Below are 16,058 nucleotides of genomic sequence, written 5' to 3' on the forward strand. Positions count from 1 at the left end.
AAAACAAACATCTTTAAAATCATCCTGTATCTTAGACGAGACAAAAACAAAACTCAAAAACAAATCTAATACTCAACAAGAGAGTCAATAATCAGTAATAACCTACAGTTACAACCAAAAATCAACAATAGCACAATAATGTTCATCAAATATTGTTTTAATATCTTTTTAAAGGAAAATCTAATTATAATCTGTTTGATGTCAATAGGGAGCGTATTCCAAGCTAAAGAAATCCTATAAAGAACAGTTCTCTTCATACAGATCGTGAACTTGGCAGAACTCACTTGACGTGTATTATACTAACGGCAAAAACCTGAAAACGCTAGTTTTTCACAAAAACACTTTGGTGTATTATTCCTAATAACATTATGCATGAATAACAGAAGACTGACCTTCAGTTTAGCCTCCACAGTTAGCCATGGTAATCGTTTTTGCATTTCACACACAGAGAGAACCATGAAGAGCTAATCTGGCTGCTCTGTTTGTAAAGTTTGAAGTATATTTCTCAGCAGCACTTGACCAAACCACTGGGCAGAACTCAGGTGTGACAAAACAAGTGATCGAACTACAGCGATTCTAACGGAAGGTGGAACATATGCAGAACATTTCCTTTTCCATTGTTTGTTCTCTCTGCTGACATAATTCACTGCTGTTGGAACAAAACCTCTCCATTTCTGTCGTTTTTCAGTTTTTGACATAATTTGAAAAAACCTGTTGGTCTTTGATGATGAATGGATCAATAGAAACGTCCCAAAATTACTTGGGATAAAGTCTGGTTCCATTGACTTACATTGAAAGTAAAGTATGTTTTTTCCTTCTCCTGTACAGTTACCATTTTGGAGAGGTTCTGTTCCGACAGAAGCTAATTATATATGGAGAATAATGTAAATACATTTCTGTTTACACTTTAAATGTCTTAAATGTGGAGATCCATCCCTCTAAATGAGGTGTGATCTGATCGTAATCCGGTCACAACACATCCTGAGGGTGTTTACACACGGCGTTCAGACTGACATCACTTTGAATTACATTATTCGTTTTAATGATGCACAATAAACACTAAATGATGAATCATGAATTATGATCTAAATTCCCATCTTTTTCTATTAGTACATAATCGGAAGCCTGTTAAGTTTATTGCTTAACTTCAGTTTATTACTTAAGAGCTGTTAAGAGTTGGATAAGTCATTAACACTTCAAGATGTGTTTCATATTCTACAGTGCAGTTTTAGCCATTAAACTCTTGTATGGAACACTTACTGACATATTAGTGAAGAATTTAATCTTTTTGGCAAAATATCATGAATAATATGATTTGTGATACAAATCGACTTTGGACAAAACTACATACTAACACAGTGTGAATTGAGATCATGACCCAATCCAAATAATTTCCATAACAGAGCATTAACAAAGTGTTTATTGTGCATTATTACAACTAATAATGCAATTATTAGTGATTTTCACCTAACAGACCTCCAGTCATGTACCAATGCAGGTTATAATGACTTAGGCTTAATGCATAGTGAATAAACCATTTAGATGAACCTGATTTAGGCCTTACTGGACCACAATATCCTTGAAATGAAGTGTTTTCTTTATGTTTTATGTTTTATATGTGCAAACAAATAGAAATTTTAGACTAAAATTAGCAGAAAATGGCATCTTAAATGTGCTCCCTGCAGAGGATGTGTTAATGTATTTTTTTAATTAAACAAACAAAACATGCAATTTGATAAACTCAGCTGCGCTGTGTCATCAAACTGTACAAAAATAAAATTATATTTAAAAACAAAATCAACAGAAAGCAGGGCGTCCCCAGCGGTTCCATGTTTGGAGCACCAGCGGAGCTGCTAATGATCTTGTAAGCAGGTTTATTCATGTTTCTACAATATGACTCATTACAAAACCCCTATTAACAGATATGATTCACGCATGAGTATTCCTGTGACCTTAAACGAGCTCGTACACCATGTGTGACTTATAACGGTTGTAAAAAGCTGTTATTGCAACGTTGCCAGCGATATTGGTGCGAGAAATGAGTTTACCATAACCTCAACAAATATGCAGATACTGTTTGGCTGGATATGAAGACGGTGTTCATGCACAAAAATGAATGTCTGTGCTGCACAGAGAGTACCTGCACACAAATCACAAAAAAAGCAGCAGAGCTAGAGAAGAAAAAGTCTGATAATGTGGGTGTCAGTGCGTGTTCGTGTGAGGTGAGAGAGAGAGAGAGAGAGAGAGAGAGTGACATTTGAAGACGCTACACGTGTCCTCATAGACTCTGGGAATGCATAGTGTTCTTCTTAACCACAGCTCAACCACTCTGTTCTCAACTGGCAGACAAGTAGGAGGACAGATCAAATGTAAACACATACGTTAAAACAAACACTTTCGGGTCCCAACTCCGACCACAGAAAGAGACAAATGTCACGCCGATCATGTTTTTTCAGGGTAGCATTTATTGCAACCAATTAGCTGCTTACATTACTCAACCTCATCCACTTTATCAGTGGTTCATCTCTCACTGATCACATTCTCCATCTCCATTAAATCTCACTTGACTTTACACGTCCACACAGTACATTTCTTACAGGAGTGCACCATAAACAGCAGGGTCCAAAAGCCTGAGACCACTAGTGGTGCTTCTATTTTGCAGTTTTTTCTGATTCAGTGCAAGGTTTTTGCACACATTGTGAAAATAAATGAGTGCTAAAAAAGGACAGTGAATGCGCCGCCTTAAAAACTGACTTCATTAAACTTGAAATGATCTGTTAACAGAATGTAAGTCTGATTTTTGTGTGTTAAAGCTGCACCGTGTACGATTTTTCCGGTAAAAGTGAAAGAAGTTGAATTACAGAGGTGTCGGGTTGAGTTCATGGAGCCACGTCGTACATCTTTACGTATTAACGTGATACAAACAGGCTCAAAAAAAGGTCCGGCTCGATGTTCAGGCCTCAAATGATCTCAAAATCAACATCATACTGATGAAGATGTGGTGACAGTAGCAGATAATTGACTCACATCCTCAGAAGACGCTCCTTCGCCAAGTTTAGACTGAGTTCTCTCTTTTCCTTTAATCAGGAACATCCGCTCGGGGACGGGGACTGAATCACAACATGCGGTTCCTCATGCTGCGTGCAATTACACGTTTCCACCAGAGAGGTCTCCAAATCCCCAAATCTTACACAGTGCAGCTTTCACTTATTAGAAGTTTAACTAATTTAACATTTTAAAACTTTTTTAGATAGATAGATACTTTATAGATACAGAAGGAAATTTAGCAGCTGGTATCAGTCAAACAACACAGGACAGTTATGATGATAAGGGTGAAACAATATAAAAAAAGAAGAATATATACAAAAAAAACCTATCTACAGGCATATATATAACGAAAAATATACAAAAAATACGCAATAGATCTATATTTTAAGTTGGAACACCACATTTGTATTTTTTACAGCGTGTTTACACCATCAGCATGAGAATTTGAGTGAATCTTAGAAGTTTTAGCATAAATATATTTCAGAATGTATAGTTTTTGGTTCTGTTTGTCCCCATTTTGCTTTAATTACTGGCTGGCATGAACTTCACAAGTTTGTGCAAAAGCCTCTGATAAGCAGATCAAATCCACCTCACAGTCATGAGGTTCAGTGGAAGAGATAAGACTAACAAACAAATTTGACCTTTTCGAGTAAAGAGCTCAACATGGTCACAAATGTGCCTAATGAAGTTGAATTGTGCAGAATCTTCACTCTTCATTTTACTTTTCATAACTGTCTAAAATACTAAAATTGTTGTTTATTTTCAGGTTTAAATAAAGAAAATCCCAGAGTTTCTAGTCAGTCTCAGATTTTTGGACCCCACTGTGTCAACAGCTTATATATTATTTATCAATAAATGGAAAAATATGATTACTATCACTCAGATATTGGAATTGCAGCCGATAATTGCAACCGATAATTTAACACCCTGTTTGTTGCTCACACATGCAAAGTCGCTAGTGGTGGGTATTTCCGTTCAACTCACTGAAATGGAGCATAGTGGAATTTACCATCCAGCCTGGAACGCGACTGTTAGGTAAATAAGAGTAGAACTTATTACTGTTAGTGCTCTGAATAAAACTGTCTGCTAAAAAATGTTAAATATTTACATAAAATAAGGTAAAAGTCATCTCTGGTTCGGCTCCGCAGAATAACCCATGATCCATTTTTAACCCAATTTATGCTCACTGCACTTCATGCACTGATTACAGTGTGAACTTGTTTTAAAAAGAGAGATGGCACTAATTCTGCACCCTGCAGGCCTGTCACCATCATAACGTTTAACTGAGGATTAATTGTTGTATAAATAATTACAATTAAAAATGTTATTGTCTTTGTTGCTCATTGTATTTTATTCACTGTGTAACTATTAAAGTACAATCCTAAAGTACTCGAATTAGCTGATTATCTCACTTTCTAGTTGTCGAGGCGTCATTAAAAAACATCAAATAAACGAACGGCGCTCAGCGCCGCCCTCTAAAGGCGTCATTAAAAAACATCAAATAAACGAACGGCGCTCAGCGCCGCCCTCTAAAGGCGTCATTAAAAAACATCAAATAAACGAACGGCGCTCAGTGCCGCCCTCTAAAGACGTCATTAACAAATATCAAATAAACGAACGGCGCTCACTGACGCCCTCTAAAGGCATCATTAACGAACATCAAATAAACAAATGTTGCTCGCTATTGCCCTCTAAAGGCGTCATTAAAAAACATCAAATAAACAAATGTTGCTCGCTATTGCCATCTAAAGGCGTCATTAAAAAACATCAAATAAACAAATGTTGCTCGCTATTGCCCTCTAAAGGCGTCATTAACAAACATCAAATAAACAAACGTCACTCACTGACGCCCTCTAAAGGCATCATTAACGAACATCAAATAAACAAATGTCGCTCAGCGCCGCCCTCTAAAGGCGTCATTAACAAATATCAAATAAACGAACATCACTCACCGACGCCCTCTAAAGGCGTCATTAAGAAATAACAAATAAACAAACACCGCTCGGCGCCGCCCTCTAAAGGCGTCATTAACAAACATCAAATAAACAAACATCGCTCACTGACGCCCTCTAAAGGCATTATTAACGAACATCAAATAAACAAATGTTGCTCGCTATTGCCCTCTAAAGGCGTCATTAACAACCATCAAATAAACAAACGTCGCTCAGTGCTGCCCTCTAAAGGCGTCATTAACAACCATCAAATAAACAAACGTCACTCAGCACCGCCCTCTAAAGGCGTCATTAACAAACATCAAATAAACAAACATCGCTCACTGACGCCCTCTAAAGGCATCATTAACGAACATCAAATAAACAAATGTTGCTCGCTATTGCCCTCTAAAGGCGTCATTAACAACCATCACATAAACAAACGTCGCTCAGTGCTGCCCTCTAAAGGCGTCATTAACAACCATCAAATAAACAAACGTCACTCAGCACCGCCCTCTAAAGGCGTCATTAACAAACATCAAATAAACAAACGTCGCTCAGCGCCGCCCTCTAAAGGCGTCATTAACAAACATCAAATAAACAAACGTCGCTCAGCGCCGCCCTTCAAAGTTGTCATTAACGAACATCGAATAAACAAACGTCGCTCAGCGCCGCCCTCTAAAGTCGTCATTAACAACCATCAAATAAACAAATGTCACTCAGCGCTGCCCTCTAAAGGCGTCATTAACAAACATCAAATAAACAAATGTCGCTCAGCGCCGCCCTCTAAAGGCATTATTAACAAGAATCAAATAAACGAACGTCACTCACTGCTGCCCTCTAAAGGCATCATTAACAAACATCAAATAAACAAATTTCGTTCAGTGCCGCCCTCTAGAGGCGTCATTAAAAAACATCAAATAAACAAACGTCGCTCAGCGCCGCCCTCTAAAGGCGTCATTAACAACCATCAAATGAACAAACGTGGCTCACCGCCGCCCTCTAAAGGCATTATTAACAAGAATCAAATAAACGAACGTCACTCACTGCTGCCCTCTAAAGGCATCATTAACAAACATCAAATAAACAAATTTCGTTCAGTGCCGCCCTCTAAAGTCGTCATTAACAAACATCGAATAAACAAACGTCGCTCAGCGCCGCCCTCTAAAGGTGCTATTGACAAATATCAAAAAAAGAAACGATGTGTGGTTTGTGATCCCTAATCGCTTATTGTGTGATCCCCAATATTTTAGTCGCTTAAAAAATCTGTATAAACCAGTCTGATGTGTGAGACGCCCAGTCTTTTAAAATCTGTTAAGACTTTAAAAGTCGTGTAGTGAACCCAAGGCTTAACTTGCTAACCATAAACAGCAACAACATTAAAGTGATTATATCAGATCACTGATCTATATTAATATTTATATAAAGGCTCTTGACGGACTGCGTATCCTACAGTCTCACTTTGTGTTTAATCACAGAGGGGGAAGAAATGTTTAAAGGTTCGTGATAAATTAGCGCTTCCTCTGTTTGGAGGTTTCCTCTGAAGTGAGAAGCAGAGCTTCCACTCAATAACAAACGCCAGAGCGAGCCTGATCGAGTCCAGAATGAATGGGTTCCTATGGAGCTTTTGTGCAAAACGATAGTTTGTAAATGGAAAATCATTTATATATATAAAACAATTTAGCATTTTTTGGAAAAGCACAGAATATTTCAATACTGGAGTTTAAAGCATGTTTAAAGTCCAGTTATAGGACTTTCTAATGGTGCCACTTGTACGTTCACGACACCAGTGAGCCAATGAGCTAATCAGCTCACCAACCCGTTATTTGTCAGTAGAAGTAATGCCAACCAATCAGCACTTAGTAGCAGTAATGCTAACCAATCAGCGCTCAGTAGCAGTAATGCTAACCAATCAGTACTCAGTAGCAGTAATGCTTACTAATCAGCACTCAGTAGCAGTAATGCTAACCAATCAGCACTCAGTAGCAGTAATACTAACTAATCAGCGCTCAGTAGCGCTAATACTAACCAATCAGTACTCAGTAGCAGTAATGCTAACTAATCAGCACTCAGTAGCAGTAATGCTAACTATTTAGCACTCAGTAGCAGTAATGCTAACCAATCAGCACTCAGTAGCAGTAACGCTAACCAATCAGCACTCAGTAGCAGTAATGCTAACTATTTAGCACTCAGTAGCAGTAATGCTAACCAATCAGCACTCAGTAGCAGTAACGCTAACCAATCAGTGCTCAGTAGCAGTAATGTTAACCAATCAACGCTCAGTAGCAGTAACGCTAACCAAACAGCACTCAGTAGCAGTAACGCTAACCAATCAGTACTCAGTAGCAGTAATGTTAACCAATCAGCGCTCAGTAGTAGTAACGCTAACCAATCAGCACTCAGTAGCAGTAATACTAACCAATCAGTGCTCAGTAGCAGTAATGTTAACCAATCAGCGCTCAGTAGCAGTAACGCTAACCAATCAGCACTCAGTAGCAGTAATACTAACCAATCAGTGCTCAGTAGCAGTAATGTTAACCAATCAGTGCTCAGTAGCAGTAATGTTAACCAATCAGCGCTCAGTAGCAGTAATACTAACCAATCAGTGCTCAGTAGCAGTAATGTTAACCAATCAGCGCTCAGTAGCAGTAACGCTAACCAATCAGCGCTCAGTAGCAGTAATACTAACCAATCAGCGCTCAGTAGCAGTAATACTAACCAATCAGCGCTCAGTAGCAGTAACGCTAACCAATCAGCGCTCAGTAGCAGTAATACTAACCAATCAGTGCTCAGTAGCAGTAATGTTAACCAAACAGCGCTCAGTAGCAGTAACGCTAACCAATCAGCGCTCAGTAGCAGTAATACTAACCAATCAGCGCTCAGTAGCAGTAATACTAACCAATCAGTGCTCAGTAGCAGTAACGCTAACCAATCAGCACTCAGTAGCAGTAATGCTAACTATTTAGCACTCAGTAGCAGTAACGCTAACCAATCAGCACTCAGTAGCAGTAACGCTAACCAATCAGCGCTCAGTAGCAGTAATGTTAGCGTCCCACTGGCTGACCTGTTTTCTATAGAAAAATGAAAATATATGGCCGAGCTTTATTTCTTGTTTTTTTAATGTAATACTTCCTTCTACTTAACAAAATAAAAGCCATTTTAGCTTCATTTACCCCCATTCATTGAGGACTCGCTCACAGGCGCCCCCTAGTGTTCCGCCGTCATTTTTTGATTGCGTTCATCATAGGAAGCCCCGCCCCTTCAGAGGTAAGCGCAGCCAAAGCAGTAGCGCTACTGCCCCATTTCATTCCCTGGCAAATACAAGCGTGACTAGGCCTTAAATGAAGTGCTTGAATTAAGATTAGCTGATTTTGAAGTTTTTATTAATTTTTTTCAGTATCTGTATCAGTATGAGAAAAGAAAAAGTCATACTGTGCCATCTCCGTTTAAAATGTGTATATCCTAATGGTTGCATATTGGCCCAGAGCAAGGTGTTATCGGTTATCATCATCGGCCCAGAAATTCCACATCGGCACATCCGTACTTTCTCAAAGTCATCAAAGAAGTAGAGGCAGCAGAGATTTTTCCAACAGCTGATACCTGAGCCGCAGCAGTGCTCCGCTTCCTCGCGCTCTGCTCTGCTCGTCCTCCGGCGACCTGAACAAAGAGACACGCTTTGGTTAATAGAGCTCAGCGAGCGGCTTCACATCCGAACACTCGTTACTGAAACCTCAGCAGTGCCGGGCCGGGAGCTGTGGCACCTGTCTGCAGCTATTTCCCTCCACTCCACACGGCACTAATAGCAGGGCTGAGGTTTCACAGCCTCAGGCGCTGCCCTCACCAGCCCGGCTTCTCTTTTCTTTTTTTTCCACTGTTTGCTTTTCTCCCCCATCCACAGCAGATCGTGAGCGAGAGCAGACGGTGCTGCCTGCTTGACTAAGAGACGTGAGACTGTCATGAAAACACACCTTTCAGTTGTGGCACAAATCTGAGCTGCAAAACCCTTGAAGGTATGTTGTCTTATTTAATTGCTGCTGGACTTTCTTTTTCACCTTAAAGGGACAATTTAGAGGAAATTTTCCACCCTTTTTTTTTGGAAATAAAATAATCTGAATACTGTTAAAGTTTCCAAACCTACCACTGCCCAGACCAGATGGTCCATACATGGAAACTAAGCTGCAAAAACAACCCATTGTGAGAGAATTTACATATATGCATCTACTTAGGCTACAGCAGTTTAGCCCCACCTATTTACACTGAAGCTATGAGGAGCGTTTCAGCCCGGACTGCTTTGTGAATGAGGCACAGGGCAGCCAATAGGCCAACAGGAACTCAGTAGCAGTAATGCCAACCAATAGGAACTCAGTAGCAGTAATGCCAACCAATAGGAACTCAGTAGCAGTAATGCCAACCAATAGGAACTCAGTAGCAGTAATGCCAACCAATAGGAACTTACACACACGGAACCTCATCTGCAAAAACAGAAGTCACTGCTTTTATGATTTCACAAAAGCCAAATCATTTACATTTATCCTCTTACTCAGCCCACAGCAGTTTAGCCCCACCCACTCACACTGTTCAGCCCAGACTGCTTTTTCAATGAGGCACAATACAGGGCAGCCAATCAGAAGAGAGTCTACACACTTAAAGGCACAGCAACAAAAACAGCCTGTTTAACAGTAAGGGATAAAGAGATGGAAAACTAGTAGAAATGCATTAGGACTGTTTTGAGTACATAAAACCACATAGATCTCATTAAATGAAGCTCCTAAAAAATAAAAATATATGAAAAATGTAAGATATTCTCATTTTCCTCATTTTTATGAAATAAAAGAGCTTGATGTGGCATGTAAACACTGGTAAACTTTCAAAATATACCGTTTCCTCCCCAGCACATCCGTTCCTTACATGGAAACTAATCTGCAAAAACAGCCTGTTTTAAATTCACTGCTTTTGTGGTGTCACAAAAAAACAAATTATGATTATGTTTTGGGTGCCTAAAACCACACAAACGTCATTAAGTGGACTCAGGAGAAAAACAAAGTGCATGAAAAATGTAGCATATGAGCCCTTTAAGGCCCACAGGCTGCAGCATTGAATGTGTAATCAGTAATACTTTTACTTCCACTTAAGTGCATTAAAGTGTAAAGAAATCTATTTTTTACTCAGTTACATTTTAGCCATTCATATTTGGTTACTAATTCCTGTTTTGTGTTAAATGTGATTATTTTTGTTGGTAAGAACATCTGCACTGCTTTGTGTCTGACTTTGGAGGTTTAGCATCTTATTTCAGACCGAAAGAGCCCAAAAAGAGAAGAGCAGAGCTGTACAAACACACGCACACTGAAGATGTTCCACTACAGATCTACAAGTGACTCAGAACTTAAGTTGTTTTATTACTTTACCCAAGTATTAATACTTTTACTTGGGTACTGATTTAGGCTACTCTGCCCACCTCTGTGTGTGTAATGTGTTTAAAAGACAGGCCTGTTTGCTTGGACAGCAGAACTGTTAAGTCTGAACATCACTGTAAGTCTTGTGGCAGGTTATTCTAGAGTGAACAAACACGTGTAATAAAAATGTGCTGCAATCTGCAGAGCATTCGGGATGAAAACAGCCAAGAAAAGAATTTATGTGTAGCATAAATAACATTAAATTGTTCTATATTACTGCAGCCGTTTAAAAAAGCATAACAGCCTTTCTGCAACATTCACGATTTCGAGTCTTCAGTCTGTGTGTGTGTGTGTGTGTGTGTGTAGGGGGGCTTGGGGTGGTGTAAAAAAAGCGTGTTACAAACTAACTTGAAAAACAATCACATCTTAAAACCCACACATTCCTAAATTTGCATTATTTGGTTCTCGAGCCCCCCCGACTGCTCTTTTTCTTCTTTTGTGATTTGAACCACACGTCTCTCAGCCGCTCCCCCTGCTGCCCCCGCTCCCCCGGCTCATTAACACCAGCACATTTTCACTTATTGGCAGTAATTTGTCTCAAAGCCCACATCCTGAAAGAAGAACAGCACAAAACAGTTCACAAGAAAAAAATTTGACAGGAAAGCAGTTCAGACACTAAAAAAGAGAGAAAAGCCAACCCACTCGCAAACGACAGTGAAGGCAAAGTCTCTAGTAATGTATGTAATATACACACATATATATATATATATATATATATATATATATATATATATATATATATATATACACACACACACAACAGTTAGTTCCAGCCATGCAAGCTAATTGGTTGAGAAGTGTTCTAACCGAGCTGTTATTTCACCATAACATCACGTTTTTTTACAAACACTGTTTCAACGACTCTGACAGCTGTAGGAGACGCTCAAGCCATTTGAACATTTTAACTTCTTACTTTGCCACAAACAGAAAATGGACACTTTTAAGATCACATTTGACCGACAGCCGATTTGGTCAGACTCTAAAGATGAGACGACACTAAATTCCCAAACTGTCATCACCACTGAGCAGCTTTTCAGTCGGCAGCTGTGACAGAAGAACAGCTGAACAACCTGGAATCAGCCAGAAATGAACCCAACACCATTAGCCAAACTAAATGGGCTGTAAGATGCTTTACAGACTGGCTGGAACAAAACAACATTAATACTGATCTGGCAAAAACTGACAAAACTGAGCTGAACTTGATATTGCGGCAGTTTTATGGCTCAGTCTGATTTGGTCAGACTCTGAAGATCAGACTACACGTTTGGCGAATGGTGTTGGGTTCATTTCTGGCTGATTCCAGGTTGTTTAGCTGTTCTTCTGTCTCAGCTGCCGACTGAAAAGCTGCTCAGTGGTGATGACAGTTTGGGAATTTAGTGTAAGGAGCTGGAGAACGAACTGCCAGCTGTGCAGCGAGTGGGCGGAGCTCGTTACTCTGACGTAGCAACAAGCTGCTTGTTAAGGAACTATAATTTGGTGAAGGAACTGCGAACATTAAAACATATTAAACGCCGCGTTCACGGCCCAGTTTATTAATTTATTACTTTATTTAACTGTGTTGAAAAAACAATAGAACTATTGCTATCGCGAAATAACATCATCTACGGTGATCTACGGTGACCAAATCCCTCTCGTGTTCTATTGCTTAAATATATATATCTAAATATATATATATATATATATATATATATATATAAAACAGTATATGCACTGCTGGTCAAAAACACAGCCTTTTAGTTCAAGTTCAAGAGGCTTTATTGTCATTTCAGCTATAGACGAGTACACAGTGAAACAAAATAGCAATACAAAACGATACAATACAAACAATACAATATACACAGTGCAGACAATACAGTGAAATAAATATGAAAAAATAAATACAAAACAGAGCACAGGCAGTACACGGTACTGAGAATACGGAGAGCTGTGCAAAGCAGGATGTAACATACTATCACATATTAGCAGATAGACTAGCATATATGAGCATAGCAGTCTGTGAGGTAGCAGCCAGAACAACAGCAACGGAATACAGTATTTGGCTGATTCAGTATTACAGCAGCCGATATGGTTAAAAAATACAATGTGCAAAAATACAAGTAGACAGATATATGAATTAAAGGACCCATATCCTGCATTTTCTTGCATTTTATTTATTTTTTCCCCCTGAGGTCCAGAAATACACTTATGCAGTTTGATTTACTGAGAACATAGCTCATTTTTATATTTTTACATTTTCCACCCTTTCTTTGTCCCTTAGAATTACACTCTTTTTTTGCTACTGGCCCTTTAAGCCTGATATATGTGTTCTGAAACACTCTTTATGACTTCAGCGTGAGTGGGCGGAGCTACACTGCTGTAGGAGGAATAGGTGAATACGTGGAATGTGTTCATTTCAATAAAAGGACTGAAACGGTAACAGTGGTTACATACTACATCACACTCTTTTATATAGAAAACGTGAAGAAAATTCAGTTTTCCATGACATGGGCCCTTTAAAATTTCCCAGTATATGTTTGATGAAGAGTATGATGTAAAATATAACCACTCTAAAAGTGCACCGGTCAAGCTTACATTTGCTGTTACAGTGGGCAATAATACCATCACTGAGAACAACGTGCAATATTTTTTAAATATATACTTTTTTCCCTATACGTATATTTTATGTCTATCTGTGCTGTCTAGTATTTGCTTTTGTCTTAATGTTATATTTATGTTATATTTGCACATCGGAGCGGGAGAAATGCAGTCTCGTTGAGCTGTGAATGACAATAAAGTCACAATAAGTCACAATAAGTCACAATAAATTACTTTTCAAATAAGTCAGAAAAAATAACTGCAGAGGTTTAGTTGACATAAAACAGCTGTTGTGTATAAATCACAAGGCAAAGCTTTAAGTCTGTCTTAATATAAAGAGTAGATTTGGTCTAAATAATGATTAATTTCCTGTGTGTGTGTGTGTGTGTGTGTGTGTGTGTGTGTGTATGTGTGTATATATATATATATATATATATATATATATATACAGTAAATATTAAAGAAAATATCTTCAGATGAAAATATGTACAGATTCTAGATAATTAAAGTTATTATTGAATAAAACAACAGCAACCATTAATACGACAAGTGATACCAGCCCTTTGAACAGTACACCCAAACAACCATTCGCATGCTTAAGGGTTATTTGCATCTTCAGACTGATGGAGAATGTGCTGTATATGGTTCTATATAGCACCAAAAAGGGTTCTTCTATTGTTAAAAGCTTGACATCGTAACAATATCAGAACAAGGTTCTATATAGAACCATATACAGCACATTCTCCATCGATCTGAAGAGCCATCGCTGTTGAGTGTACTGTATATTACTGCATATGTCATTTGTAATCAGACATAGAAAATTAGCTCATTTGTATTGAAAAAATTTCACGTCGATCAAACTGGGAACAAACGGCCATATGCAAAAGTTTTGGCGCCCCGGTCAAACGTCCAGATTTCTGTTGATTTTCTAAGTGCAAATAACAAAAATAACACATCCTCTGCAGAGAACACACTTCTGCACATTTGAAAACACAGTTACTGTTTATTCACTGAATTTAAAATATTTGGAAAAAATAAAACATAAAATGTCTGTGAAAAAGTTATGGCACATTTTATATTGTTTGTTTTTCCAATATGTTAAACTCAGACACTGAAAAGAAATCATGCATTAAAATTTGCAGAAAAAAGGCCATATTTAAGTTCCTGTAGAGGATGTGCTGACTGCATAATGTCGACTGTGTGGACTCCATTTGACTTGAATGGAAATAAATGTTGCAATTAAATTCTTTTCATTTGTTTTCCAATTCATCCCCAAACGTTTCTCAGGCAGTGTGTGTATCTGAGCTTGGACATTTTCGAGGGGTTTTGTCTGAGGCTGGGTGAAGGTCTCCAGCCGAGCTGTGCTGTGTAACTCCTGTGCCACAGGCAACAGCAGCGGCGGTAAAGAAAGAGACAGCAGTCAGAGAGCCTGATACGAAACCTGAGCCTGCAATCAAAAGTGCCTGGATACTTTTCCCCATGTCGCTGTGGAACGGCTGCAGCTGATGATTAAGATTCCCCATCTAAAACGGGTTCAGGTGAGGTCAAGACAGTTGGAGGTCCACTGACTCACTCAAATGAGCCGTAAATCAGGGGGGGAATACAGACAGGATGACAAGGCTCTTCCTTTTCAGACACTTTTCTCTCCTCCCTCTTAGACTCCTGGCGCATTCAGGTTATCGTCACAGCTCTCCTACACAGTGTGAGACATGCCACTTTCAATTATATTAGCAATCAAGTAATTTATAGATTGATTAATCACATAATAAACAATAAGTTTTTTTAATAGGCCAAACAATAAAACTGGACTTAAAGTTCCAGATAACAGTGTAAAACATTACAAATGTTTGTATGGTACTATAATTGAGCATTATATTAAACAGCCAGCAAAGTTAGAATAAAAAAACAAGACAAATATAACAAAACACGTCTTTAAAATGCTGATCAGACCAGTGTGGGCGGGGCCTAATATTCTAATGAGCATGTGTGATTGACACCCCTCCAACACTGGCCTGCTACAGCACTGAATGAAGCAGAGAAATGAGTGAAACAGGCTCTACATGTACAGGTGGCGCTGTAGACCTCACCGTGTCCACTCACTAAAAACATCATCTAGCTTTTACACGCAGAACCTTAAAGAAGGTTCTCATTCACTTTACTGCTGGATCTGCATCCAGAGAACGCCGGAGAGGCCAGATGACCGAACAAACCGATGAATAGGCATTCTTGCTAGCTCAGTTATGTCTGCTAGGTCAGCTTTCGCTTGGTGGTTAGCTTTCTCTCTGTAAGTTTCTCTGACTCAAACGCAGAGAGGTGAATATAGTTCTGTTAAAATGGGCGGGACAAACCACAGCAGCCTTGTGATTGGTGAGGATATTATGCTTAGGACTTAGATTAGGCCTGCCGAGCATACTTATAGTCTATAACTGACTGTCCAAGACAGTGTAACAGGCCCTCCCTTTCCCCCCGTCACTCTTATTAAGCCATACATGATCTTATAACAAGAACATCTGAGGAGGACCATGAAAAATTTTAGGCTTAATTTATGGAGAACATTGACTTATTAAGGCGGGAACAAACTGACTGAGAAATTTCTAAACCAATCCAATGCCTTGTGAAGGTGGGGCTCACAGTAGGGGGCGCTGGTGCACTCGTAAACACTGTCCAACGAGCCTGTCGTTAGCGCATGGATGTAGCATAAGTGAGCATGGCTGAAAAGTCACCCAAAAAACTCCAATTAAGCATGTAGATGTGAGTCACGTGTGCAAAGAACACATTGGCTAGCTAGCTTGTTTTTCTTGTTTTGTTTGAGCCCCTCCAAAGAAAATCCAAATATTAACAATTCCAACCTTTTTTATGGATATGTATATTACATAATTTAACCAGATAAAAATTAAAATATTAAAGAAAATGTCTTAAAATGTCTTCTAGATAAGTTATTTTTGAATAAAATAACAGCAACTATTTATACTACAAGTGATATCAGCCCTTTGAATAGTACACTCTTAAAAAAGATTGGTCTTTAGTAAAGACAATGGTCCCTTACAGAACC

The sequence above is a fragment of the Colossoma macropomum genome, unplaced genomic scaffold, assembly GCF_904425465.1.
Source record: "Colossoma macropomum unplaced genomic scaffold, Colossoma_macropomum, whole genome shotgun sequence".
Lineage (NCBI taxonomy): Eukaryota > Metazoa > Chordata > Actinopteri > Characiformes > Serrasalmidae > Colossoma > Colossoma macropomum.